Here is a 27,130-nt window from a genome sequence, read left to right on the forward strand (position 1 = left end):
GACGTGAAAACACTGTTCACCTGCAACTCATCCATCTGAGACCCAGGTGTTGCCAAATTTCTGCCATTTGCTCACTGAGCCAAGGGCGGCAGCCAGCACGCCGCTTACAAAGGCCTGCTTCGAACACGCTCCGCATCTGAATGCGGGAGAGTCCCGGGCGCCACGGGTTAGGATCCTAAGGCCGTGGGGTGGCTCTTGGCTCCCGGAGCGACTTCTAGAAGCACTGCTGGCGTGGACAGGAGATGCGACCTGGGGGCCAAGGGTTTCCAGACTTTGTTCTCTGGCTTTGAAGGTGAGGTGCCGGCGCCGGAGCCGACAGACAGCACAGTGGCTTTCACCCAGGACCGCCCGGGCGGGGCGGGGGTGCCCCACCTGCCTGCCCTCGGAGCCCTCCCCGCCCCCAAGTCTGGCGGGCGGAGGCCCCTCCCTCCTGCGAGCGCGCGCCGAGGGGCCGAGGGGCCGAGGGGCTGCGGCGCGCGCCCCGGCGCCGGCGCCCGGCGGCCGTTGGGCTCCGCGCGCGGAAGGGCGGCCGGCGGGGGCGCGCGCGGGGAAGACCCCACCGGTTGGTGCGCTCGGTTGGTGCGCGAGCGCGGCCCCGCCCCGCCCGCTCGGCGCGCGTCCCCGCCAGGTCCCCGCTCCTCCCTCAGCCCCGGCGGACGGGGTGGATCCAGCGCGCTGCCCTCCCCCGAGTGCCGCGGCCGCGGCGGGCGCTAAATGAGAGACGCCGAGTGCTCGGGTCGCCGAGCGCTAGCCTAGGCGGCGGGGCGGCGGCGGAGCGTGAGGCCGGCGGCTCCTTCCATCCTCCGAGGCGACGGCCGCGGCTGCACAGGTCGGTGCTCTGGCCGTGGGCCCGGTGCGGAGCCTCCGCGGGCGGTGCGGGGGAGGGAAGGTGGGTGCGCGGCGCCCCCCGGGCAGAGAGGAGCCGCACCGGCGGCGGCGCGGGGAATGGCGGCGGCTGCGGCGTGAACTCCCGGCCGCCGGCCCCGGGCTGCGCGGCCTCGGCGCGGGGAGGGGGCCGAGGGGCTCGGGCTGAGGGAGGAGGGCGCCGGGGGCCCGGGGCCGCACCTCCCCCGGCGGCTCGCTCTCGGGAGTCAGGAGGGGGCCGTGGGGTCCCCGCGCCCGGTGTCTGTCCTGGAGCCCGGGGCGCTCCGACCCCCGAGCCCGTCTCGCCTGCGTCTCCCTCCTGGGTGGCCGGAGCCCCTGGCCCCCGCCGGCCGCCCCGCGGCGCCTCAGCCTCCCTCCAGGTGCGCGGCGTGGGGACCGCCGAGCGGGCCACACCCCCTCCCCGGCGCCCCCGAGCCCCGCCGCCGCGCCGGCCGCCCGCGGAGCGCTCCCTGGCCGTCAGGGTGACCTGTTGCGGGGCGGCCCGCAGCCCCGGCCCCCCGGCAGCCTCGGACCCGGAGCGACCGGCGCCGCGCCGCCCCTGGCTCGGCGCGCGGCGGGGTGCGGGCCCGGGGGCGCGGCTCGCGGTCGGGCGGCTGCACCACTCGGACCCGGCGGGTTGAAAGGAGACTCGGGACCGCTCGGATCAAACACTTGGCAAAGCCGGGCGACCCGTCCGCAAATATCCGGAATTCCATGGCAGTATCGGATTAGCTGGGCTCATAAACACCGTGCTCCGGAGGCGACCGGGGAGCAACCCGAGCCCCGAGCGAGGAGCGCCTGTCTGGGGAAGAGCCGTGAGCCTGTGCGGGCTGCCTGTCCCCCCCAGCAGCCCCCCTCGACTCTTTTCCTGCGGCCGAGTGTTGTGTAGACGCAGGCCAGTTTCAGTGAACGTGGGCGTGTTTGGGAAGAAGCCGCGAGCTGATAGGAGGCACCTTGTACAAATGTTAATTTGTTTGAGCTGGGAGGGGTGAGGGAGGAGGAAGAGAGGGCACTGATGTTAGCCGTGGAGGAGGGGCGATGGAAACACTAAATTTCTGTTTAAGAAAGCGCTAAAAAGGAGTATCTAGTGCCCAGTGTTGAAGACCATAAAGTAGGAAACCCAGGCAGCAGCTGATTGAGCTCTATCTTGCGCGTGCCCTGGATTTTTAAAATGCAATGCAGTAGTTGCCATAGAGAGCCCTTGTTCTCGCACCAGTGTTTATGTGTTGACTTGGGTGTTTTTCTGTGTTCACCCTCAGATTGACTCTTGTTCAAGTCCCTTTGAGGATGACCATCAGAATTTGGGAAACTTTTCGATTCCTGCACACATACTGTTGCAGTCACAGATCATACCTTGCTGTTCATAAAAGCCTGTTCCACCCAGATAATTATGCTTATACAAGTGCTGTAGAATCATACTTAAAATGTTTATTACACTGTTACCGCTGAATGTCTTACTGCAGACTTTAGAATTAGGAAGGAACTTATGCCAACAGTAGTATTGTAATAAAAATAACCTCTAACTTAACCTTTGTAGGCGTAAAGTTTTATCATATAGCTTCAAAGATTTGGAAAATATCTTACTAGCTTAAAGATCAAATGTAAGGACAGTAAGTGGTTTTTTGAGTAAATAATTTCAGTGTGATAGTTTTAAGCAGTTTATTTTCTCATTAAAAATGCAGTCTAATACTTTTGAAATGGTAAGATCTACCTTTTTACCATTTTATTCTACTTTTCTTTGAATTAAGGAATGTGACTTAAAAATACTCTGGTGAGACTCTGGAAATACTGTTCACTTTGCCTAAATTATTCAAGATTGCAACAGAACTTTAAAGATAGTGTTTGCATTATCAAGATTGCAACATGCTTTAATATCAGAAAGAACACACCAAAATTTTTTGAGAGAAAATATAACTGAAAAACTTGTTTTGTGAACCTTTTGTGTACTTTTGTTACACATGTGAGTAGTGTATCTGTGTGTGTTTAAATATCTAGTATATGTCTTACTACAGTTCAGAGTTTTTGTTTGTAGTGAATGATGGAGATATACGTGAAATTGCTCTGTTGCACCTTCAAACATTTAAGCTTTTGTCCAGAGGTCCAGTTCATTCATTGGTTCATTCATTCATTCTTCACATATTTATTGAGTACCTACTCGGTGCCTAGATATTGGGGATACAAAGAAAAAGACAGGTCTGTGCCCTGATGGAGCTTAAAGGGTAAGTAGGTGAATAGTCTGCTTCATTGTCAGATAACACTGTTTAATGTTAGTTTAAGAAGTAAAAACTGATGAGTTTTTTTGATGAAGGATATTATTTGTGCTTTTTCCTTCTAAGAATAGTAGGAATTAATACTGAATGAACAAAAGCAGTAAGACAGTTGTTTTAAAAATACACTGATATTTATATACATTGGGTGTCTGGTTCCCAACTATACCAAAGTAAACATTCTACCTGAAATCAGATGATGCAGAGTTTACATGTGGTTAAACAGCTTCATCCTTTTGGCTTATTTAAATGAAATGTTTGCTAAAAATATTCTCTCTTGGTGCATGTTTATAAGGGAGTCTAATTTTTTTTTAAGTCATCTTTTCTTCTGGCTGTGTATGTGTGTGAGTGGACCAATGTCCTACTTCCATAGAATCTGATAACCACTAATAGATGAAATCAGAAAAGTTTGAAAGGGATTCGTTTCCTTTTTGATTAAAATATGACAAATATTGGTGTTCTTTACAGATTACAGAATCCTTTCATATATTATTGATACTTAAGTATTTTGATACTTTTCATTGATAGAACTCTCTGTAGGCATTACCATCTCCATTTTAGATGAGGAAGCCTGTTTGGAGATGGTAAGCACACCGGTGGCACTAAGCAAGCAGCGAATCCAAGCCCCAGTGGCTGTCAAGCAATGGTCCACCCCTGGAGGGGAGAGTACTGTGGGGAGAGCATCCACATCTGCTACTACATACAGTTCAGCATACGGTACAGCTACTGGGCTGCTCTTCCAGAAACTTCTAAATAGCTTCTAAACTTTAAACTCAACTGTTGAGATTTAGTTAATTGAATTTTTGTCAGTTACACTTTCAAACCTATTTAAATCTAAAAGTATTGCTTATTTTGCTGTATAAAAGAGAGAGTTTGATTTTATTTCTCATGATATAAGTGTTTTGAGAAAAAGATGTGTTAAAATCAATTCTGTTTTTGAATATTCTGTTTTTCTTTTGTAATGGCTGTATGTGGAATAAAATCTTCACTTCAATCTGAACGCATTTTATGTTATTCAGTGTTCAGTGAAAAGGTAATTCAGACAGCTTGAAACTCTTCCTCAGCTCAAGTGAGGGTCCTTGGAGAGTAAAGGGAATGTATTGCATTACCCTATAAATTGTTTCTTTAAGTGTGTGTTACTCCTATTGGTTTAGGATTCCTCTTTTGTGAGAGAATGAAGATTGGCTTGTGATAAATTTTGCTAACTTGGAATTAATCTGGAATCTTTGTTGGTTAATGTCTTGAGCTTTTGATTTAGGAAAATTTAGGAATAAAACACCAGAATTTGAAATGTGTGACATCTACTTACTCTATGGAAAGAAAAAAGTTTGAGTATAAATTTACCCAGTCATATTAATAAGTAAGGGCGAGTTAGGAATATAGGAAGAGTATAAATCACAGTATTCATTTAACTTAGGTCGAGGGTGCCCAGATTTGTGTATGCCACTACGGAGGACCTTTGGCACTGGCTCTTGAATGATCCATTGCTTTGGTATATGAGAGGCTTAAAAAGAAGCCCTCACCTTGAATTTAACTGGTACCCTTCTGTTATTTTAGTTACATGATTTTTTCTCAAAACAGATTTTCCTTTTTAGGTTGATTTTTTTTTTTTCTTCCTTTATGCTGATTCTTGAAGAACCCTTTTCTGAAAACCGTACCTAAATAGCATCCCTATCACACTTTACCCTTATCTTTATTTTTCTTCACAACATTAATTTATCTGACATTATAGCATACATTAATTTGTTTACTATCTGCTTTCCTCTGGATGTAAGCTTCATGAGGGCAAGGACTGAGTTTTATTCACTGTTATATTTCTGGCACCTAGAAGAGTACCTGGCACCATAGTCAATGCCCAGATGATATTTGTGGGGTGAGTGAATTAATTGGTATTAAGTGATATGAAAACCACTAGTTTTGTTTGTTTTTAAAAAAAACCTTGTTTTTTTTACTTTAAATAGTACAACTGTGCAGTTAAAAAGAAAATTGTACCACAAGACTTATAATGAAAAATACCAGTCCCTATAACTCTCCCTCCCAGGTCCTGCTCTCAGAGCAACCATTTTCAGTACTTTTAGCTGTTTCTTCTGATGTTTACTTTCATATTTTAAAACATTTGTTTTTCAATTTTAGATATTATCTATTGGCTTCCTACTGTGGAAGATGAGTTATGCTTTAGAATTCTTCTGTTACCTTAAACATTCCTCTCTCTTTATGTCCCAGTGTAGTTATATCATGTTTTTGGTTAAATTGGTGTTAATTGTGTACATTATTATAACTTTGTAAATATAAGTACGTTCATTGTAGAACCTTGCAGTGTACTATGATTTAATTTCTTGGAGTTAAAATTTTTTCTTCATTTTTGTTTTTTGCTTGGTTTTCTATTTGTCTCTAATTTTTTTTCTAGAAACTGTCCCATTATGTTCAAACCCATCAAGTAAATTGATCATTCAGTTTTTCTTTAATTGGGAAAGTCAGATGGCTCTTATCCTTCTGCTCAGATTTGCACTGTGGCTCTCCACTTCTGCACAACTTAGCTTGTGATTGCCCCTCACTGAGATTCTGAGAATTCCCCTTGCCCTTTCCCTGTGTTGAGCCTGTGGTCTCTGGATCCATGGCTTCCTCTTTCTCAATTTACACCTTTGTTTTGGTAAAAAGCATCCCTTAGTAACTTTCAAGAAAGAATGTATGAGAAGGTAAAACTTTTGAGATGTTTGTATTGCTGAAAATATCTTTCTTCTATCCTGACACCTGGTTGATTATTTGGCTAGTCTGGGTATAGAATTCCAAGGTGAAATATTTTTTCCTCAAAATTTAAGGGATTCCACTATAATAATCTAGTTTCGGGTGGTTGTTGAAAAGTGTGTGCTCTTCAGTCTTCATCCTTTAAATGTGCCCTGTCCCTGTTAAACAATCTTTTCTTTGTCTTTGGTACGTCTAATATGTCTCTGATGTTGTACGTGTCTTGTGTGGTCCTTGCCTCATTTCTTGTGCATGGCACTTAGTGGGCCCTTTAAACCAGCAGCATCCATTATAGATGAGAGGAGAAATGACCTAGTGTGTGGGGTCAGCACATTTTTTTTTTTTTTTAAGGGTAGATAGTAGGATTTAGGCTTTATGGGCAATACATTCTCTGCTACTACTGTTCAGCTTTGCTTTTGTAGCATGAAAGCAGCCTTAGACAGCGTGGGCTGTGGTTTGCTGAGCCCGATCTGTGCACAGGTGGAGGACAGGAGTAGGGAGAGAAGACTGTGTTGACAGGGGCCTGATGGTGGTGGCTTGAGGAAGTTCCCGTCTGAGGTTTCCTGTTTGCCTTAGTGAACGGGAGCAAGGCCATTAGCTGGGGGTCAGAGAGAATGGGAGTATGTGTTTGAGGTTTGAAAAGAAGGGAAAATATATGACAACCGTCTATCCAAGAGTGGAAAAGTGAATAAAATAGAGAAATACAGTGTAATTGCCAGGCAACATTAAGGACTCACTTGAGATAGATGATTCTAAATTTCATGTTTCTGACTTTAATAGGAATACCTCTAAAATCTCATCATTAAGTGTGATATCCCACTACAGGTTATTTATTTAAACCGAGTAGGGTTGCCCGCTTTAAATAACCTGCAGTAGTGTGGCTCAGTTGGTGTGGCTCGGTTGGTGTGGCGCGGTTGGTGTGGCTCAGTTGGTGTGGCGCGGTTGGTGTGGCGTGGTTGGTTGGTCATTGTCCTGTGCATCGAAAGGTCACTGGTTTGATTCCTGGTCAGGGCACATAGCCAAGTTGCGGGTTCGATTCCAATCAGGGTGCATTTGGGAAGTAACCAATGGATGTTTCTCTCTCCTCTCTCCCCCCCCTTCTCTCTAAAATCAATAAAAGCATTCTAATAAAAAAAATCAGGTAGGGTTATTTTATTAATCTTAGAAATATTTTCATAAGTAATGTACATGTGTGTATGTATATTTTTATATATACAAGCTTAGCCTGTATAACTGCTTATTTATATGGAAACTTCAAGTGAAAGTAGTATATATAACTTTTTCCCAAATGCAAATTTTGATTTAGAAATCATTCATTTACTTACTCATTAAGAAACAAAAACAAATCATGAAGCATTTTCTATGTGCCAGAAATAGTTCTTGGTGCTGAGGATATATCAGTAAACAAAAGGACGAAAATACTTGCCTTTATATACATTTATATTTTAACTAATTAACACAGAAAATTATATACACACATAAACATTAGTAAGAAAGGAACATTGTGCAGAAAAGAGAATGTAATAGATATTAATAAACTTATTCTTTTTCAGCTTTATTGATTTCAGAGAGAGGAAAGGAGAGGGAGAGGGAGAGAGATAGAAACATCAATGATGAGAGAGTCATTGATCGGCTGCCTCCTTCATGCCCCCCACTGGGGATCAAGCCTGAAATCTGGGCATGTGCCCTAACCAAGAATCGAACCCCCATCGCCTGGATCCTAGGTTGACGCTCAACGGCTGAGCCACGCCCGGCCGGGCTAGATCCTATCTCTTAAAGCTGGGGAGGACGGGTGAGTCTACTAAAAGAGAAGCATTTTGAGGGTATCTTATGGATAAGAAACTCCACTTTTGACTTGCTTCTTTCTGTCAGCAGTATTTTTGAATGTTTTCTGTGAGCACCCATTTACATCTTTTTGGTGAGACACGAAATCTTATACATGAAATCACAATAAATAACATAAGATGATATGTAATTATATGCAGATTGAAGTGCAGTTCACAGGAGAGGAGGCTCAGTGAGGGCAGGAATGGTCCTCAGGGAATGTGTTTCATTCAGGCGTAAAGTACATGTCAGTATTGGGGGTAGCATGACTGGAAATATAGACACAAGAATTACTCCTTCTGGTATGCCCTGATCGAAGGGTTTGTTTGGAAGGGGGTGCAAAATACAGTTACATTTGATAAGGTGGGACCAGATTATTCAGCCCTTAGAAATCAGATTAGAATTAAATTGATAGTTCATACTGTTACTACTTTTAGCTTCTATTTCGTTTCTTCTTGAGGCTATAGGTTTAAAATTTGTAAATGAAGAATGGAGGAAAAATCCAAACAGTTTAGAATCCGTCTTTTTCTTTTTTCTTCTTTTTTTTTTTTTAAAAAGTCTTCTAGTTTTTCATGTATTAGGTAATCTTCCCAACAAAAAGGCTTAAAACATTGATAGGGAAGTAATATTAATAAGTGTTATGTTTACTTTATCCTTTATGTTCCTATTACTTGGTCTTAGCTAAATATGTAGCAGAAAGGTTTAAATTCAAAGCCTTTCTCTGCCATTAAGAAAGCCAAAGATGTAGTATAGAACCCATCTGCAAAAAGGGTTTTAAAGACCTCACTTGGAGGTTTGAACTTAAGGTAACTAGTACTTCTGTGGAAGCCTTCTGTGCTGCAGTTGTCTATCTAAACTGTGGGCAGCTGTGACTGGGCTGTAGAAACATTGTCAACACATCTAGCCCCCCACCTGCTTCAGTCCAATGTGGCCCAACAGATACGGCTGTAGGAATGGATAGGGTCAGTGATGTTTACTACTTCTATCTCTGAGCAGAACTGAACATGGTAGGTGACAGTGGATTTTCCTTCTCTCAGGGGTAGTACTGTTGACATAGTATGGCAGGCAGCCTTTACTTTAATAATAGCTGGACCTGTGACTCATGTTGTACTTGTGTGACACTGTAAATTTCGTGATCTCCTTAATAACAACCAGAATTTGTACTTATAACTGCATAATTATCATAACTAAATAGATAGTAATACTGACAAGACGTTTGAGCCTCAGATGAGTGGTGACTTACTGACTCAGTGTCTTAGACATGTGTTTATAATTCTGGTCTGCCCCACAGTTCCTTTGAAGGAAATGTACTTTTTCTCCAGTATATTACAGAAGAACTCTCAATAGCTATGTCTTTTGGTTTGGTTTGGTTTTTGGTTTTTTATCATGTAGAACTATATTGCAACCGATTGGTCCAGGAGTAGGCATTTTAAGGGCTACTAATTTGTAAGCCAGCTAACTATCTAGGATTGTCTAGTGGGGAAAATTATAGCCATATATAGGAAGCATGGAGTTAATTTGCCATTGAGCCGTGGGAGCTGAAGCTGGAAGAATGCATGAGTGTAGAGGCCTGTAAAACTAAAGTTTAAGAGACTGGAAAGGAAGTACAGTATAAGCAGAAGCTGAGTTACAGAAATGACACGAGATGAGGAAGCCAATTAGTAACTAGAAAAGAATAGGGCATCTGTGCCAAGAGAAGCACAAAATTCTAAGAGAAACTGTGGTCTGAAAGAGAGAGAGAAACAGGCACAGAGCGTGAGATTGAAGATTCTGGTTGCTGGCTCTGTAGATACTCTTCTTCCGTTACTCTAGTACTTCTGTGGCTCCTGCTCTTCTTGAACTCATTCATTTTTTTCCCCCAGGAAAGATTCAGACTTTTGGCCGTGGAATTCTAGCGCTCTCTTTTGCTAGTTGTGAAACCTTGGGCAGGTTGTTTAACTTCTCTGTGTTATTCCTCATGTGTAAAATGGACATCATAATACCTTTCCTCATAGAGTTGATGTGAGGATTAAATGAGATGACATATGCAAAGCTTTTAGAACAGTTCTAAGCACATAATAAATGTTCAATAAATAGCATCAGATATAATGCTATTTGGGGTAATTTGAATGAATTTCTTGCAACTAAAAGAGCCTAAGGAGTTAATTTGCTTGCAGATTCCATTAGAGCAGTGCAACCCAGTATATGGTCCTGGTGTAAGCAAGATTATTTTAGGTAGTGCATAGAGAATTTTAAAATACTGTCTTATCCAATATGAATAATAGGACTTGCTATTTATTAAGCATTTAATAGATGCTTGGTGCTAGTCTAATCATTTTACCTAATTAACTTACTGGATAGTCATGATAACCTGGTGAAGTAGGTGCTATTGTTATCTTCATCTTAAAGAAGTAAAAACTGAGAAATGGGGAGCCAATCATCTTGCCTAAGATTATACAATACATAAGTGGTAGAGCATGGATTTGAACTCTGGTGGTGTGGTTGTAGAGTTTTAATTTTTAAATATCCTTTTTAGTTCTAATTTTACTTTTTCTTTTCTTTTTTTTAATATATATTGATTTCAGAGAGAGGAAGAGAGGGGGAGAGAGAGAGTTGAAACATCAGTGATGAGAGAGTCATTGATCGGCTGCCTCCTGCATGGCCCCTACTGGGGATCGAGCCCGCAACCCGGGCATGTGCCCTGACTAGGAATTGAACTGCGATCTCCTGGATCCTAGGTTGATGCTCAACTACTGAGCCACGCCTGGCAGGGCTAATTTTACTTTTTAAATGAAGCCAGGGAGAAAGTCACCATTTGTTGCTATTACTACTTTTACACTTTTTAAATGTTTTTCACCCATTTTAACAAAGAGGTAGCATACCTCAGGAACAGAGACTTAGGTGGGCAAGATCTGATATGAGGTAGTATACTAATGTAAGATTCTTACACTGTACATGAAATGGTATATTACTTGAAGATAGACCATGGTAAGTTAAAAGATGTATACAGTAAATCCTAAAGTAATCCTATTTTTAAAAAGTTTACAGGTAATAAGCCAACAAAAGAAATAAAATGGAATCAGAAAATATACTCATCTAATTCAAAAGAAAGCATAATAAAAAGGGGAAAAACATGCTCATATTAACCATTGTGGCCCCAATAAATTTAATTTAAAAAATACATGAAACAAAACTGATAGAACTCCAAGGAGAAACAGTCAAATCCTCAGTTTTAGTTGGAGATTTCAGTATTCTTTCAGTATTGAAAATCACGAAGATATAGTGGACATGAACAATACTATTAGTCAATTTGACCTACCTAATTAATATTTATAGAATAATCCACCTAAAAGCAGTTTCCCTGGTGGACTGTAATTTGGGCCATAAAACATGTCTTAGTCATTTAAAAGGATTGAGATGTTTTGTTATCTGATTAAATTAAATGAGAAATTAACAGAAAACTGTGGAAAGTTTTCTAATAGTTGGAAACTAAATAATACAATGCTAAATAACCTATGGGTCAAAGAAGAAATCAAAAGGAAATTAGAAAGTATTTTGTACTGAATGAAAATGAAAACACAATGTACCAGACTTTATAAGATGCCAGTAAAGCAGTACTTCGGCTGGGGGTGGGGGTGTTTATAGCACAGAATGCATATATATTAAAAGAAGAAAAAAAAAATCTCAAATTAATGATCTCTACTTCCACCTTAAGAAATGAGCAAAAAGATTAAATTAAACTAATTAGAAGAAGGAAAATGGTAAAGATCAGTGTGGAAATCTATATATAGAAAACAGAAATACAATAGACAAAATCAATGAAACCAAAAACTGGTTCTTTGGGAAGATCAGTGAAATGGATAAAGCTCTAGCCAAACTGGTTAGTATCAGGAATGACAGGTGACATCACTACAGATTCTACAGATAATAAAAATGTAATAAGAGAATATTATGAACAACTTTATGCCTATAAATTTTACAACAAAGATGAAATGGAGAAATTCATCAAAAGATATACGCTACCAAACTTCACTCAGGAATAGACAACCTGAATAGCCCTGTATCTATTCAAGAAATTGAATTCGTGATTTAAATATTCCCACTCCCCCCAAAATATATTCTAGGACCAGATGACATCACAAGTGAATTCTAAACATTTAAGGAATGAATTATACCAGTTTTACACAAACACTTTCAGGAAACCGCAGAGGTGGTACTACTTATTTACTTACTTTATGAGGCCAGTATTACCCTTATAGTCAAGCTAGACAAAGACATTATGAGAAAAGACTACACAGAAATATCCCATATGAGCATACATGCAAAAATTCTACACACAGTATAGCAAATAGAATGTAGCAAATTTTAAATAATATGTCATGACCAAGTGGGGTTTATTCCAGGAATGCAAGGTTAGTTTAACATTTAAAAGGCATTTAATGTAATTCACTCTGTCATCCAACTTAAAAAGAGAAACCACATGATCATCTCAATAAATGCAAAAAGGAAAAGCTATTTGACAGTCTTACCTTCATTTCCGATAACTGTGAGCATATTAGAATTGGAAAGGAACTTCAACTCAATCAAGGACCTCTCTGAAAAAACTGCAGATAATGTAGTTTTAATAAATACCAAATACTTTCTCCCTAAGATCAGGAATTAGACAAGCTGACAGTTTGGTTGTTTCTTAAAATGTTAAATGTAGACCTACCAGCTATTCTACACCTAGGTATTTACTGAAGAGAAGAGACTTGTATACTAATATTCATAGCAGCTTTATTTGTAATAACCACTAACACCCAAATGCCTATCAGTAGATGAATGGATAAGCATATTATGATAGAGCCATACCATTTGGCAATAAAAAGGCATGAGCTATTAATGCACACAGCAACACAATGAATCTCAAAATAAATATGCTGATTGAAAGAATCCAGACACTTTGGAGCAACAGGGTATGTTCACTAACTATCTTCATGGAGATTTTTTTCACAGTTATATACTATATATTTTGAACCTGTGCAGTTCATTGCATGCCACCCATATATAAATAAAGCTGTTTTTAAAAAGTGAAGATCCTTATATAGATAGGAACTGATAAAAGATTTATGAAAAACTGCTTATATAGCACTATCTTCACTGCACCTTTCACATAATTAGTTTAAATATACACAAAGCAGAAAAAGGTTATTGAAATTTTTTTCATAGAAACGATTAAGAAATTTAATTCATTTGGAGCAGTGGTTCCTAACTAGGGTGATTTTTGCCCTCCCGGAAACATTTGGCAGCATTTGGAGACATATGACCTCTAAATTGTTGGTGGCGTCTGGTGGATAGAGGCCACAGATACTACCAAACAGCCTGTTATGCACAGCAAAGACCCTCTCAACAAAAAGTTATGTGGTCCCAAATGACGATAGTACCAAGGTTGAGAAACCCCGATTTAGAGTATATAAAGTCAGTTCTGCTGCTTAATTTTTTGAATCCTGTCTTGAACATATTGACAAAACAGTTTGCTGAACAAAAACCTTTGGAGAAAATTGTCTTAGACTTTTGGGACTGTCTGGATGATGTGTTTATGAGACTTTTTCAGTGCTGAAATAATTATTTTTGTATAGCCACCTGGAATTGATCTATTTGGATATACTGCGGTACTTGTTTTCATATCATTTGAAAAGAAACTGTTAAAATATCACCACCAGTGGAGCCTAATTATAATTGATGGACTAAAATTTAGTTTTTCTTTGCTTTTGAAACAATCAGCACTATTTGAAATCAGAAGTGCAGAGTTAGGATTCATTGATTTAAAATGCCTACCTAGCTGCCATTTGCCAGTGTTCCACAAATAGACCAGAACCCTGGTTCTCAGAGCAGATACTTCTTTCGTTTTCCATTTTCAAAGAACCTGGGCCTGGGCGAGGGAAGGCAGGTTTGAGTGGAAGAGTGAGGAAGGAGGACAGGATTTGGATTGAGTTGAGAGCCCTGGCCCTTAGTGTATTGCTTGTGAGGAGCTGTATTTTTTCCCAAATAGAGCAATACTTGGAATTTTGCATATTCAATTTGATTAGTAGTTTGCTGCTCCTACAGATACATCTACGGCCGCTCCCAGGTTACTGATGTTCCATGGCTAGATTTGGTCCACGTATAGCCTTCCCCACATATTAGTAATACTCCCACCTCTTGTACTTAAGGAGTACTTTCTGGAGTAGAATTTATCCCTGGTTTTGTTCAGACCAGGGTTTGGCAAACTTACTGGAAAGGGCCAGATAGTAAATACTTTAGGCTTTTTTCCCCCCCCAAGCCAAAGCCTCTTTTGCGGCTATTAAGGTATGCCTCTGTGCTGTGAAAGGAACCTTAAACAATATAAATGCATGAATGTGGCTTAGGTCAGAAAAGTGTCTGGGTTCACCTTGTTGGCCATAGTTTTGCCAGCCCCTGTTCTAGGCCGTCAGCATTTCCTCTTTGGGACATGTGGCATTTTCTGGTTAGTTTCCCACTGGTGGCCTGTTGCACATGGAAGAGAGTAGTTCCTTTCACTTGCAGCTGCTCCACTGTGTTAATTGTTTTTACTAATGATGGTGTGTAATAGTGAATATCATGAACTTTCAGTGGGAAGTAGAATGATAAGGCATGCTTAGTTCCTTTCTTGCTCACAACCTATGTGCAGATGGCCAGTACGTTACAGCAAGTTTACCTTTGAAAAGTCTCTGGAATTAGGTTCTTAAAAATGTACTTATAATCTCTTGGCTGGTATTAGACAGTAACCTTCTTATTGCTCTATTGATTTTGAGGTTCTCTTTCTAACCATCAACTGCCATAAGTGTTGACAGTTACTTTTTTTAAATGAAAGTATTAAGGCATATATGTCTGCCTGTAGCTACGCCGTGGCACTCAGTCACCCACAGTAGTGGTTCTTAAACATTTTTATTCCTGAGTCCCTTTGAAAATCATTTGAAAACTGTGGATCCAGGAAAATTAATGTTTTTGTGTGTTCTGTACACAATTTTCATGCGTTTGGGGAGATCATGACCCTATTGTTTACTTCATAGTCTCTCAGTTAAGCAATCTTGATTCTGCCCGGCTGACGTGGCACGGGGCTCGGCGGTTGAGCATCGACCTGTGATCCAAGCAATCTCGGTTCGATTCCCAATCAGGGCACATGCCTGGGTTGCAGGTTCGATCCCCAGTAGGGGGGCATGCAGGAGGCAGCCAATCAATGACTCTCTCTTTATTAATGTTTCTCTTCCCCCCCCCCACTCTGAAATCAATAAAGACATACATTTTTTTAAAAATCTTGATTCAGAGAATAAAGTGCATGCTTCTTCCCATGCTATTGCAAATGCTTCATGATCTGGCTCCAGTCTGTTACTTTTTTTAAAAGTTTATTTATTGATTTTAGAGAGAGAGAGGAAGGGGGAGAGAAAGAGAGAAACATCGATTTGTTGTTCCACTTATTTCTGCATTCAGTTGATTCTTGTATGTTCCCTGACTGGGGATTGAACCCGCAACCTTGGCATATCAAGATGGTGCTCTAACCAACTGAGCTCCCTAGCCAGAGCTACAGTCTGTTTGCAGTTTATTGTCCATGTTCACACACACTCACTCTTGTGCTTTCTCTGCAAAAAATTAACTGTTCTCCTGTCATGCCAATTTCTTCCATTCTTATGTCTTTGTATGTATTGTTTCTTCTTCTTGCCAGGTATGTCCTTACCATTTCCCCCCATCTGCCCAATTTCTACGCATTAAGACTCATCTCAAATACCAGATCTCTGTGAAGACTTTCCTGACATCTTCTCCCTGGCAGACCTGAGTAAACAGGAAGGAACTGTAGCAACTGCGACATGAGGGAAACCTTTTCGGCTGGTAGGTTTGGGGAAGAGGGTGGAAGGAGGAAACCTCTAGGAAAGATTTCTTTTGCTCTTAAGAGGTGTCCCTCTTCTTAACCTCAGTTTGCTAAGTTGCATGTAATAATTTTTGTCCTGGGGGCTGCCAGCGTAAATGAAGGACAGTGTTGTAATCTCCACAACACCTCAGTATTTACACAGGAAATTCTCCTCATCTGGCTGTTGGGTGGCCTCAGGACCTTACGCAGATACCCAATACTCTTGGTTCTTACCAAGAGTAATGTTCTAATGGAAAACTAGGTTGTAAATTTGCTAAGACAAAGTGTTTTTTGCTTTGTTTTGTTTTTTAATCCTCACCGGAGAATATGTCCATTGATTTTTAGAGAGGAGAGGGAGGCAGGGAGGGAAGGGAAGGGAAGGGGGGGGGGAAGAGATCCAGCCAGGACTCAAACCTGCAACCCAGGGATGTGCCCTGACTAGAAATTGAACCTGCAAACTTTTGGGATATGGGATGATGCTCCAACCAGCTGAGCCACACCGGCCAGGGCCAAAACAAGATGTCTTGAAACCCTTCTGCTGAAATTACTTTAAGCTGTGTGAGTGAGCTGTAGCTGCTATGCAAATATTTCTGTTGTTACAGACGTTGCCACTTTTAAAAGATCGGTGGGATCTTTACTATTAGAGTACATGATGCTTTTTTGACTGGACAGTTGCTGATAGAATAGTCTGTCTTTCACAAATTAACACTGGTTTTCACTATGCCGTGAGTGACTGGCAGGGTGTGTGACACGTGGTTGGTCGTTTTCCTGCACGCACAGATTTGGTCCTAGTCCATCACCCAGTAGGTGCACCTCAGTGCAGTTTGCCATTCTCCGCTTTTTTGTACAGTAACTTTTGTTTACGCCAGCACTCTGTGCTACTGGAGCCAACTCCTAGTGCTGGTGACACTAAAGAGAAGCGAAAATAGGTCTAAGAAGAGGAATTTTGGACAAATTAAAGTGAAATGTAAGATCCTATGGTGACTTAAATTCGTGGTATACAACAGTCAGTCTACTCTGCAATTTGTATGATAATGTAAATAAGTATAAATTTTTTCAGTACTTTTAGAATCATTAAAAGGTCTGTAGGAGTAAAATATATTATTTATGCTTTAATGTGTTATATGCCATAGTAGTTTTCTTAAATTTGGTGATTTTTCAAGATGTTTTGGGACAAATCGCTAACCAACATCGAAGATCTGTTGTACTTGAAGGCATCACTTAGGCATTCATTTGTTGAGACTTTTGAATTCAGTAGAAATTAGTAACACAGTCTCAGGGTGTGTGTGTGTCTCCTGAATGATACTTGTAAGATCATATACTTTACGAGTCCATTTATAAGGACTCTGCCTTTTCATTGCCTACAGGACAAAGTCCAGCCTCTTCTTTTTACTGTGACAAACATTGCCTTTTCTTTATACCTACTTCTCCAGACAAAATTCCTGACGCTTCCCATGTCATTTACATTTTTCCCTCTAATTATACCGTTCTCAACTATTGGCACTTCTCTGAGTGCCAGTGACAAAGGCTTTGAGCATTCCTAGCCTTTGCACGGGCTCTGTCTGTCCTTTGTCATCTTGTTCACCTAAGGAATTTTATTAGACATGAAGAGGGAAACTAGATATTTCACCCCTGCTACCCCCACATTTCCATGGCATTTAAACATTTAATTAAGGGTTGGTAGGGAGAGGGTAATTTGACTTTGTAGAAAGCGCTGAGGATCAGCAAACCAAAAACTTGTTGAAGACCTACCTCTGCCATTAACTGATTATGTGAGTTTGGCCAGATCACATGACCTCCCATTGGATTGTTGTCTGTAAAATCAGGGGATTGGAATAAAGCAGGAGATAGATAAACTTATTCCTCCCAGCTTTTCTTTTTCTTTACTTTTTTCTTCCCTCCCCCTCTCTTGTTCTTATACATGTGAAGGATACTTCCCCTTCCTTTTATAGTAAATTACTACAGCCATGATTTTCCTTGGAGAGTTGGGGTATAAGGCATGCCCTGGGATGACAGGGGCATATACTAAAATAAGGGAAGACCTGGGGATATGAAATGTACCCCAAGCTGAGATCTCCAAAGTACCTTCCACCTCTTAAGTGATGTTCATCTGTACTATTCTTTATATTAGCATGAGGCACAAGTATTTCTGGATATATGCAGCTTAGTTCCAAAAGGCTGTTCACAAAGACCATGTGGGCTTTGAAGGCTAAAGTGACAGTAAACCAGCGACCACTGAGGCCATCTGTTGGTGGGAAGAGTTGTCCTCTTGATTGGAGGTATAGCTTTCTTAGTTACTGTGAACATTTGCAAGTTGCTGGTATTTAAGTTGAGAAGCTTCTGTATAATTCAGGAGAATTTATAGGACTCCCCCTCTACTTTTTATTTTGAAATAATTTCAAGCTAACAGGAAAGTTCGAAGAGTAGTAAAGAGAATGAAATAGTTCGCCCTCTATACAAATTCACCAGTTGTTAACATTTTGCCCCATTTGCTTTCTCATCACTTATTTCTCTCTCACATACAATATACATGCTGTTTTTCTGAAGTATTTGATATTTGTTTACATAGCTCATACCCCTTTACCTTATAATACTTCAACTATATTTCTTAAGAATAAATTTATTATTTTATATAACCACAGTGCAGTTATCAATTCAGGAAACTGACTCAGTACTTTCATCTACAGTCTGTATTCTAATTTTGTGAGTTGTCCCAATAAGATACTTGTGTAGCATTCACTGTCCTCTAACATAAACCTTTAGTTGGCATGTCTCTTTTTCCATATAATGCCTTTCTTTGTGCCTTATAACGTTGACATTTTTAAAAGAATGCACTTATGGAAGGTTCCTCGAGGTATGTTTGCCTATTTCCTCGAAATTAGATAAGGAAGGTTCCTCAGGTTATGTTTGTCCATTTCCTTAAGATTAGATTCAGGGTATGCAGCCCAGCTCGTGATCATAAGTGATGTGTCCTTCCTGGAGTGTCACGTCAGAGGCGCATGGTATCCGTGCCCCTCATTGGTGGTGGTGATTTTGATCTACACAGTGTAGTTCCTTCTTTTCCCTCTTGCAACCAGTAAGCAGTCTGTGAGAAAACACTCCTTTTTACTTGTTTCTAATTAAAATATCTTTGTAGAATATTTAAAAATATATAGGTAAGCCAAAAGTTAGGAAAAAATTTACTTATACACTTGGAAATAGTCACATTTCAGCGTATGCTGGTTATATGCTGGTTATATACTATGATATACCTATAATAGTGATAATGACAGCCAAAGAGTATCGTACCTTAAGTACTGTTTGGAAAATTGCTTTATTCGTTTAGCAGTACGTTGTGACTGTTTCCCATGCATCACTGAGTTTTCTTCTGTGATCTTTTAATGGTTGCCTAGCGTTCCATTTTGTATAATCCTTGCCTGTGGATTATTCTGTGATGTTCAGTTTAGACTCACCTCCTGGGTGTCTAGGCTATTTAATTCCCCTTCTTTCTAGGCCCTTTCTTTTTTCTTGTAGCTTTAAGGGAAGTACTGCTGTGCTGTTGCCTCACCTGAAATCTTGGCTCCAGTCTTGGAGTCCTGACATCCGTCTTCCCCTATCAGCATTGATTGAAGGTGCTGTTTTTCTGTTCTACTGTTCGATACTAACAGGCTGAGTTCCTTTCTCTGACCTACAGTGGCACACTTTTGCTAAATATATAAATCTCTTCCTGATTCAGTTGGATAGTTTTATTGATTTCAGAGAGAGGAAGGGAGAGAGAGATAGAAATGTCATTGATCAGCTGCCCCCTACTGGGGCTCGAGCCCACAGCCCTGCCATGTACTCCAGCTGGGAATCAACTGTGACCTCCAGGTTCATGGATTGACGCTCAACCACTGAGTCGTGCTGGCTGGGCAGTTTTCATGTTTTAATTTCTAATATCATACAGTATGTTCAGGGTTTTTGTTTGTTTTATTTTAAATATATAGGATTATAAGTTAAATGAACACCCTTATGGGCTAGTGATCTGAGTGGAGCATGTGGCCAAAATGCACACACACACACGCAGAAGAAAAACACAAAACAAACAAATGTTTTGAGCACAGTTTATCTTTTTGCTTGGAACTTCCTTTCTATTATCTGAATTTCTGGTTAACGTACATTTCTATTTCGGGCCAGGTCACACAGGAGATCTCAGGGCTCTTACTTACTAGAATCACTCGTCATAGTATCTTCAGCAAACCTTCTATGCTGGAGATGGAGTATAACCTTTAAAGGTATTATTTAATAAAATTCCCCCCCCTTTAACATTTAATAACTTGCAATTTCGTCTATAAGTATTTAACTTTAGGCCATTTAGGTACATGAACATATAAGCAGTTTGTGTAGATGTGGGCCAGTCTATAAATGGATCATCCCATTACTTCTACAGTTTACTACAAATGCAACAAAATTATATCTGAAAGACTTATGTATAGAGTCTCTATGGATTACGGTAACACAGTTTTAATCCAAATGAATTCTTTAAAAGCTTCATTATTTTAAAGCTTTTCTCTACTTTGAGAAATAATGTCTACTATTTTACAGATGGTGAGGTTTTTAAATGGGCCAGTTTCTTTACGTTGCCCTTAATATATGCATTCTACTTCAGGTAGGGTTATTACTGTGGCATGTGATAAGTGACAATTTTCTGCTATCCTTATCTTTTTATCTTCTAATTTAAGGTCTTAGCTTACTTTGTTTTGAAAATCATCTTACACATCTTGAATATGTAACTAAAATATTTAGAAATAAAATATATGTCTGGAAACTATATATCGATGTTTAACTTTATCATTCATAAGTGATCCAGTAAACATTCTTGCTGGAATATAATTTATTTAGTTCTTTTGACATGAGACTTCTAAATGTGTACATTAACTTAAACATTATCTTTTTTTTTTTTTTTCTTTTGCAACCTGGGTGGTATGTGAAATTGCTAAACCTGCCTTTGTGGTTGGCTTAAAGTGATAGAAGTTTCTCCAGAACGTGTCTTTTTAGTTTCAGGGTGTGAGTTGCTGTTGTTTGAAAAATACTTGCTATCCTTTGATTAAGAATTAAGTGTAGCCCGGCCGGGCGTGGCTCAGCGGTTGAGCGTCGACCTACGATTCAGGCGATCGGGGTTCGATTCCTGGTCAGGGCACATGCCCGGGTTGCAGGCTCGATCAGTGACTCTCTCATCATTGATGTTTCTCTCTCTCTCTCTCTCTGCCTCTCCTTTCCTCTCTCTGAAATCAATAAAGATATATTTTTTTAAAATTGCAAAAGAAAAATTATTAAGAATTAAGTGTAGCGCCTGGCTGGCATGGCTCAATGGTTGAGCATCAACCTATGATCCAGGAGATCGCTGTTCAATTCCTGGTCAGGGCACATGCACTGGTTTCGGGCTCGATCCCCAGTCGGGGGCATGCAGGAGGCAGCCGATCGATGACTCATCATTGATGATTCTCTCTCTCCCTCTCCCTTCCTGTCTCTGAAATCAATAAAGATTTTTTTTTTTTTTAAAGAATTTAGTGTAGCTTAGAATTTTTTATTTACTTGTACTACTAAGGATAAGTGGAATATTTTCAAGTTGTGTAAATTAATAAAATAATTTATAACATTTATGTTTAATCCTCACTTAGAAATTAGTTAACATGCAAAGTGGTATCTCTCTTAAGGGACCTCTCATCATTAAACCCAATGATTTAGTATTGCAAACTATTTGTAGGTTCATCTCCTTGTCTGGAGAGATACAGTTATCAGTTAACACATTTACTCATTTAGAACCTTTTAGAGAATGAATAATTTTTAAAGCAAAATTTTTTTTGATCATTTAGTAAATTTTTAGTATATTTGTGTCTTAAAAGATGCTTTCAGAATGCTTAATTTAGAGGAATAGTCTACTCACCTTTTTAATCCATTAATTTATATTGGAATTTTCACTTGCTTCTGGAATTTAGAAGTAGAAGAGGAGCCCTTACAGGTCTGTCTGCCTTCTCTTTCCCTTTTCCTTTCCTTTTTAAACTATATCACTGATAGATGGACTTTGAGCCTCTGCTTAAATATTAGCAAAGTTACTTCCCCAAGGCCTTACAGCTGGCTGATAGTGCCTAGGCTAGATTTGACCCCATGACTTTCTGACTCCAAATTTGTGTTCTTTCCATTGTAGTATACCATTTCTAGATGCATTGATTTTTTTTTTTCTGTATGATTTCATTTAATTCTCACAGCCTCTGTCCAAGGTACATTTTATCATCTCTTACTTATAAATGAAGAGACCAAAGTCCAGAGATTAATTTACCCAGCATAACACACCTGTTTAAAGTCCTAGAAGGAGTATTTCTTGTCTCATGCTTCTCCCACTGAACTCCTTCCTCTGCCTCTTGGCCGGGGAGGGGATGGTGGGATGGTGGGATGGTGGAGGCTATTCATGAATTCTGTTTTTCTGTTTGTTTTTGTTTTTTCATTTAAGTATCCTCTAACTGTGGTTGCCATTTCTACAGAATTAGGAATTCTGAATTGAAAACTGGTAGTGGTAGGATGAGCTTATTGGAGTTTAGGAGATAGACTATGACTAGGGGAGGCTTCGTACAACCAGAGATGAGAAGAGGGTTCTGGAGAGCAGAGATTGGAGAAGCTCAAGTGGGAAAGGGGCCTGCACATCACTTTAGATACTTTACTGTTTTTGGCAAAAAAGGTGGGAGCATCTTGTTTACTACTCATCTTCTCTAAAGCCCAGTGGCATACCCCAGGCATATTAAACCTTGAAATACTGGTTTTCATTTCCTAAGGTCATTGCCCTACTCAGAAACCTTTTAATGATTCCTAGTGCCAATCTCTTCCAATCTAAATTCCCCCACTTGACAGATGAAACCCTCCACAGACTGGTCTTGGCAGTTTTTAACCCTTTCTAGAGTTCATCATAAGGGTTCTGCCTTATAAGCAGCCAGCACTCCACGCTGGACCTCCTTGGAGCCATCTTTACTTTTAAAGTGTGCCCTTGTTTATGGTGTTTTTACTTCTCCTTTCATCCTGCCCTTCAACTTGACTTTCTTTATAAACCCAAACATCATTTCTTCCTGCAGACATGTGACTCTTGAAGCTGAATCACAGTATAGCAGGGTGCAGTAGTCTCCGGTTCTTTCATTCCCTGCTCTTTCCCCCTCTAGCCATATTGTAAACAAACAGAGTAGGAACAACCTTTTAGGCTCCCTTTTCTTTTTCCCTCCTTTTTTCATTTCCTCCTCTTCCTTCTACCTGCCTATCCCTATGGACTAATTTTGTGGTAAATTCTTTTTTTGTCTAAAGTATCTTCATTTTACCTTCTCTTGAATGAGAATTTAGCTGGGTATGGAATTCTAGGTTAACAGTTATTTTCTCTTAGCATTTTGAAGATACCTTCTGTGTCCTTTGGTATTGTTGAAACTTTCCATTTAACTTTGCTCCTATGTAAGTAAAGTGCCTTATCCCACTTACTTTTTAGAGTTTAAAGTGATGTGTATGAATATGACTCTTTGTATTTATTTATCCTGCTCAAGGCTTGTGATTAGTAAATATGAACATATATGTCTTTCTCATTGGAAACTTCAGCCTTTACCTCTTTAAAGAATGCCTTTCATTACCTCTCTTCCTCTGGAACTGCTTTTAGGTTGTGTTACATCTTACTATTCTATTTTTCATTTCTCTTTGTCTCTTTTCACTTTTTTCCATTTCATTAACTCTGTGCATTAATTTTTGCATAATTTTATTTTTCTATTCTAATTCACAAATTCTTCAGTTGTGTTTAATCTAATGCTTAACTCTCTAATGACCTTTTGAAAAAATACTTATTTGGTTTTCTTACAAATGTTTGTCTTGCTTTTTCATTACACTTTGTATGTTTTCAGTTTCTTCTTTTAAGGCTGCTGATTTTAATCTTTCCTGTTTGATAACCTTGTATCTGATAATTTTTCATCTAAAGTTCTCAAGTGGTAATCCTAATAATAGTTGTGTTTCCTGCTTTCCTTGTAGTGGGTTGTTTGTTTACTCTTAGAGTTGGTGAATTTTTATTGTCATCTTGCCACTGGGCTTTGTCTGTAGGAATCCCACATTGCCTGGGTTAAAAGAATGTTCCTCCTCCAAATTTTTGTTCCCTTCATCTGCCTTGGGTTTTGGGAATCCCACTGGCTTGTGAATATATTAAATATGAATTTCTTGTCTTGAGATCCTTGGATCATGCTGGTAGTATAAATTCAAATTCTATGTCTATGCTGGAGCATGTCTAGGATTACATATTTGTAGACAAATTTGTTGATGCCATCCTGCAGCCTCAATGTCAAGCCCAAACCTAGACAGATAAGTTTCTTTATCTTCCTATACCAGTATATACATTTTTAAAAAATAGACTATCTTATCACTGATAGAGGTAGACTATCAGTCTCTCTGACTTTATTCTAGGTAAAGATGTGAGATGTTGTGGAACAGAGAGAGTAAGGGTCTCAATTCCATTTTCTTGTCTTGGTTGTCTTTTTATTGATTTTAGAGAAAGAGGACAAGAGAGGGAGAGAGAAAGAAATGTCGATTGGCTGCCTCCTGCATGCCCCCTACTGGGGATTGAGCCAGCAACCCAGGCATGTATCCTGACCACGAACTAAACCAGTGACTTCTCGGTGCACCGACAATGCTCACCTGACTGAGCCACATCGGCCAAGATTCCTTACATTGTTTTGTCAGCCACGTTTCTGGAAATAGAAATCCTCATAATATTCTTTTAAACATGTATAGTATTGTGTGTATTGATTATTTGATTGCCGTTTTCCCTATACTCTTACTGTTAATCGGGTCTTCATGTAATGACCGCTTTGTTCAGTCATTCACTCATTCTTTCAACAGATACTTATTAAATAGGTAATTTGAGGTCATTTACAGTGGTACCTCGGTTTTTTACTGTAATCCATTCCAGAAGACCGTTTGAGTTCTGAAACATTTGAAAACCGAGGGATCCACAGCCAACAGCTAGGCCTCAGGATCTTGCCCTCAGCTGAGGCCATGTGGCATGTTTGACTTTTGAGGCGTGTTCAAAAACCGAAGCATTTCCTTCTGGATTTACAGTATTTGCAAACCAAAATGTTCGCCAATGGAGATGTTTGAAAACCGAGGTACCACTGTATTATATTTATGTGCCTGAATGAAAAATAGTTGTTTTTCTCTTGTGTCTTGTTATAAATATAAGTCTTAGGAGAGATAAAATATAGCAATGGGATTTTGGCAAGAGCAGCAAAAGTACAAACAATGGCAGGAGACTAATGACCTCTCTGAGGGAGCCACTGGGCAGCTCTATACCCCTGTTTACATCAGAACTCCTTTCTTTTTCCTTTGTAGTAACTTGAACGTTTAAAGGGTGGCAAATAGGAAAGATAGTCTTCTTGCTTAGTACTACCAGGAGTGGTTTTAAGAGGCAGCCACATTTTTTTATTAAACTTTTGTCAGAATAGCTCAATACCAATTATGTTGAAAACAATCTTTTCATCTTAGCCCGTATTTTGATGGCTATAATTATTGGAAACAAAGTACTGGGGAATTTGGGGCTAATCTCTAATTTGCTTAGATCACAATATTAAGGAGGCCGTGCAAGTTTAGCTGTCACACATGCTGAAGTTAGCGTGCCTTTATGCTGTGATACACAGGCCATTTAAATCTTTGGGCCTTCTATGAGTGTCATATAAAATGTGTCTTTAATGTTTATTAATAGTAAATTTTAAAGGAAAGCAAGCAAGCTTTGTAATAATTTTATATTCATAAAATATAAAATTGCAATTACAGTGTTTTAATCTTTTTCACAAAACTTATAAGAATATAATCAGACGTTTTAGTTTCTGTTGGACCTGTCACTCCTATTTTTGTGTTTCTTTTTTTTTAATGCTCCCCTGAGGAAATTTTTTCCATTGCTTTTAGGGGAGAGAGAGAGAGAGAGAAACGTCGATGTATCCACATCGACTGGTTGCCTCGCACACAAGTCCTGACCGGGGCCAGGGATCAAGCCTGCAACCAAAACACGTGCCCTTGGCCGGGATCGAACCTGGGACCCTTCAGTCCGCAGGCTGACGCTCTAACCACTGAGCAAGACTGGCCAGGGCTTTGTGTTTCTTTATAATTGTCCACTTGAATTTTTTTTTAATCCTCACCGAAGGTAATGTTTAGAGAGAGGAAGGGGGGAGAGAGAGAAGCACTGATTGGGTGCTTCCCATGCACACCTGACCGGGAATCAGACCACAACCTTTTGATGTACGGGATGATGCTCCAGCCAACTGAGCCACCCGGTCAGGGCTGTCCACCTGAAATTTTTAACGTGAATTTGTACACAGGTGTTAAAGTTGCTTCTGGTTCTCACTGTGGTAAATAGTATTTCATTGAATAGCTTTATCTATCTAGTTTTTTTATTTTTCTCCAGTTCTGATAAGGTGCAATTACAGGACTGAAATTTTTAATCCAAAGTGTATGAGCATATCAATTCTGTATTGTTGTTTCCAAAGAAATTGCACTAATTAATTGCATTTCACTGCCATTTTCCATATTGTTGCTTAACTCTTCTAGAGTATGTTTTGGTAAAACTGTTGTATCTTTAGCATATTTCTAATGATGATAGCTAAATTATTTTATAAAGGAATGTGTAACTGATACTCTGAGACGATGTCAGATTAGTGAGAATTTGTCACTTTTCACTTGAACCCCCTTGTTCATTTATTTAAAAAGCATAGGTTTTTTGGTGGAAATATATTGAGAAGGTGGGGAGTTAGGATGCTGAATGTGCCTGCAATTTAATAACCTAGTCCTGTGACCTCAAGCAAGGAACTATATCTACACATTTCACATTTCAGATTTGGGAATTATATTGCTTGGAAAGAAGCGATACACCTGTTTTGGGGATTTAAACCCAAAGACAATCAGATTAACTGTCTTCAGGAGTTTCAGAAGAGAATAGCTAGGAAATAATGAATTTAATTAAGAAAAGATCTGTTGTGATGTTGGTAGTCATAGATGATTGTGCCATTCATAGTACTAGGAAAAGTAAGATTAAAGCATATACAGGGTGTCCCAAAAAATGTATACACACTTTAACAGCTGATAACTCAATTTTGAAAATGAAATGTATTTTAATAAACATTGCCTTTATAATTATTCAAAGTGTGTGTATACATTTTTTGGGACAGCCTGTATTTGTATTGTTTAATTTGAACCTTTATGTAAAGCACAGAAAGGTCTCGAAGCATATACTAAACAAATAAACTGTCTTTTAGGATGTACAGTGTTTTTATGGTATCATAGGAGGCTTTGTTGTCCTTAAACAGTATTAAATATTGTTGACATGCAGTACATTTGTAAATAGTTATGAATAGGATATTTTTTAAGGTATGCTTTGTTGTACTTAAAAAAAATTTTTTTTCACTAAAAATATTATTCATTATAGTATGGCCTTAATCTTCATGGAATAATTTGAATGACATTTTAATTAAAAGCAGGTCAAGAAAACTTGAATCTCTACTGTTATAGTTCACAAATGTATTAATGTTAATTCCTGGTCTGTATTACCTATTTT

The 27,130-nt window shown here is 39.8% G+C and overlaps 1 protein-coding gene across 2 annotated transcripts in view; it reads left to right on the plus strand.

Moving 5' to 3' along the window:
• Window positions 1-654: 654 nt before the first annotated feature.
• The window catches only part of RALGPS2 (Ral GEF with PH domain and SH3 binding motif 2), a 104,230-nt gene continuing 77,754 nt past the window's right edge, over window positions 655-27,130 (plus strand). For both annotated transcript variants that reach the window (XM_081121986.1, XM_081121985.1), the window contains exons 1-2: window positions 655-829; window positions 15,376-15,539. The gene's annotated coding sequence lies outside the window, so the exon portion shown is untranslated. The remainder of the gene's footprint in view (window positions 830-15,375; window positions 15,540-27,130) is intronic.

This window comes from Miniopterus schreibersii (genome assembly GCF_964146895.1).
Source record: "Miniopterus schreibersii genome assembly, chromosome: 19".
NCBI lineage: Eukaryota > Metazoa > Chordata > Mammalia > Chiroptera > Miniopteridae > Miniopterus > Miniopterus schreibersii.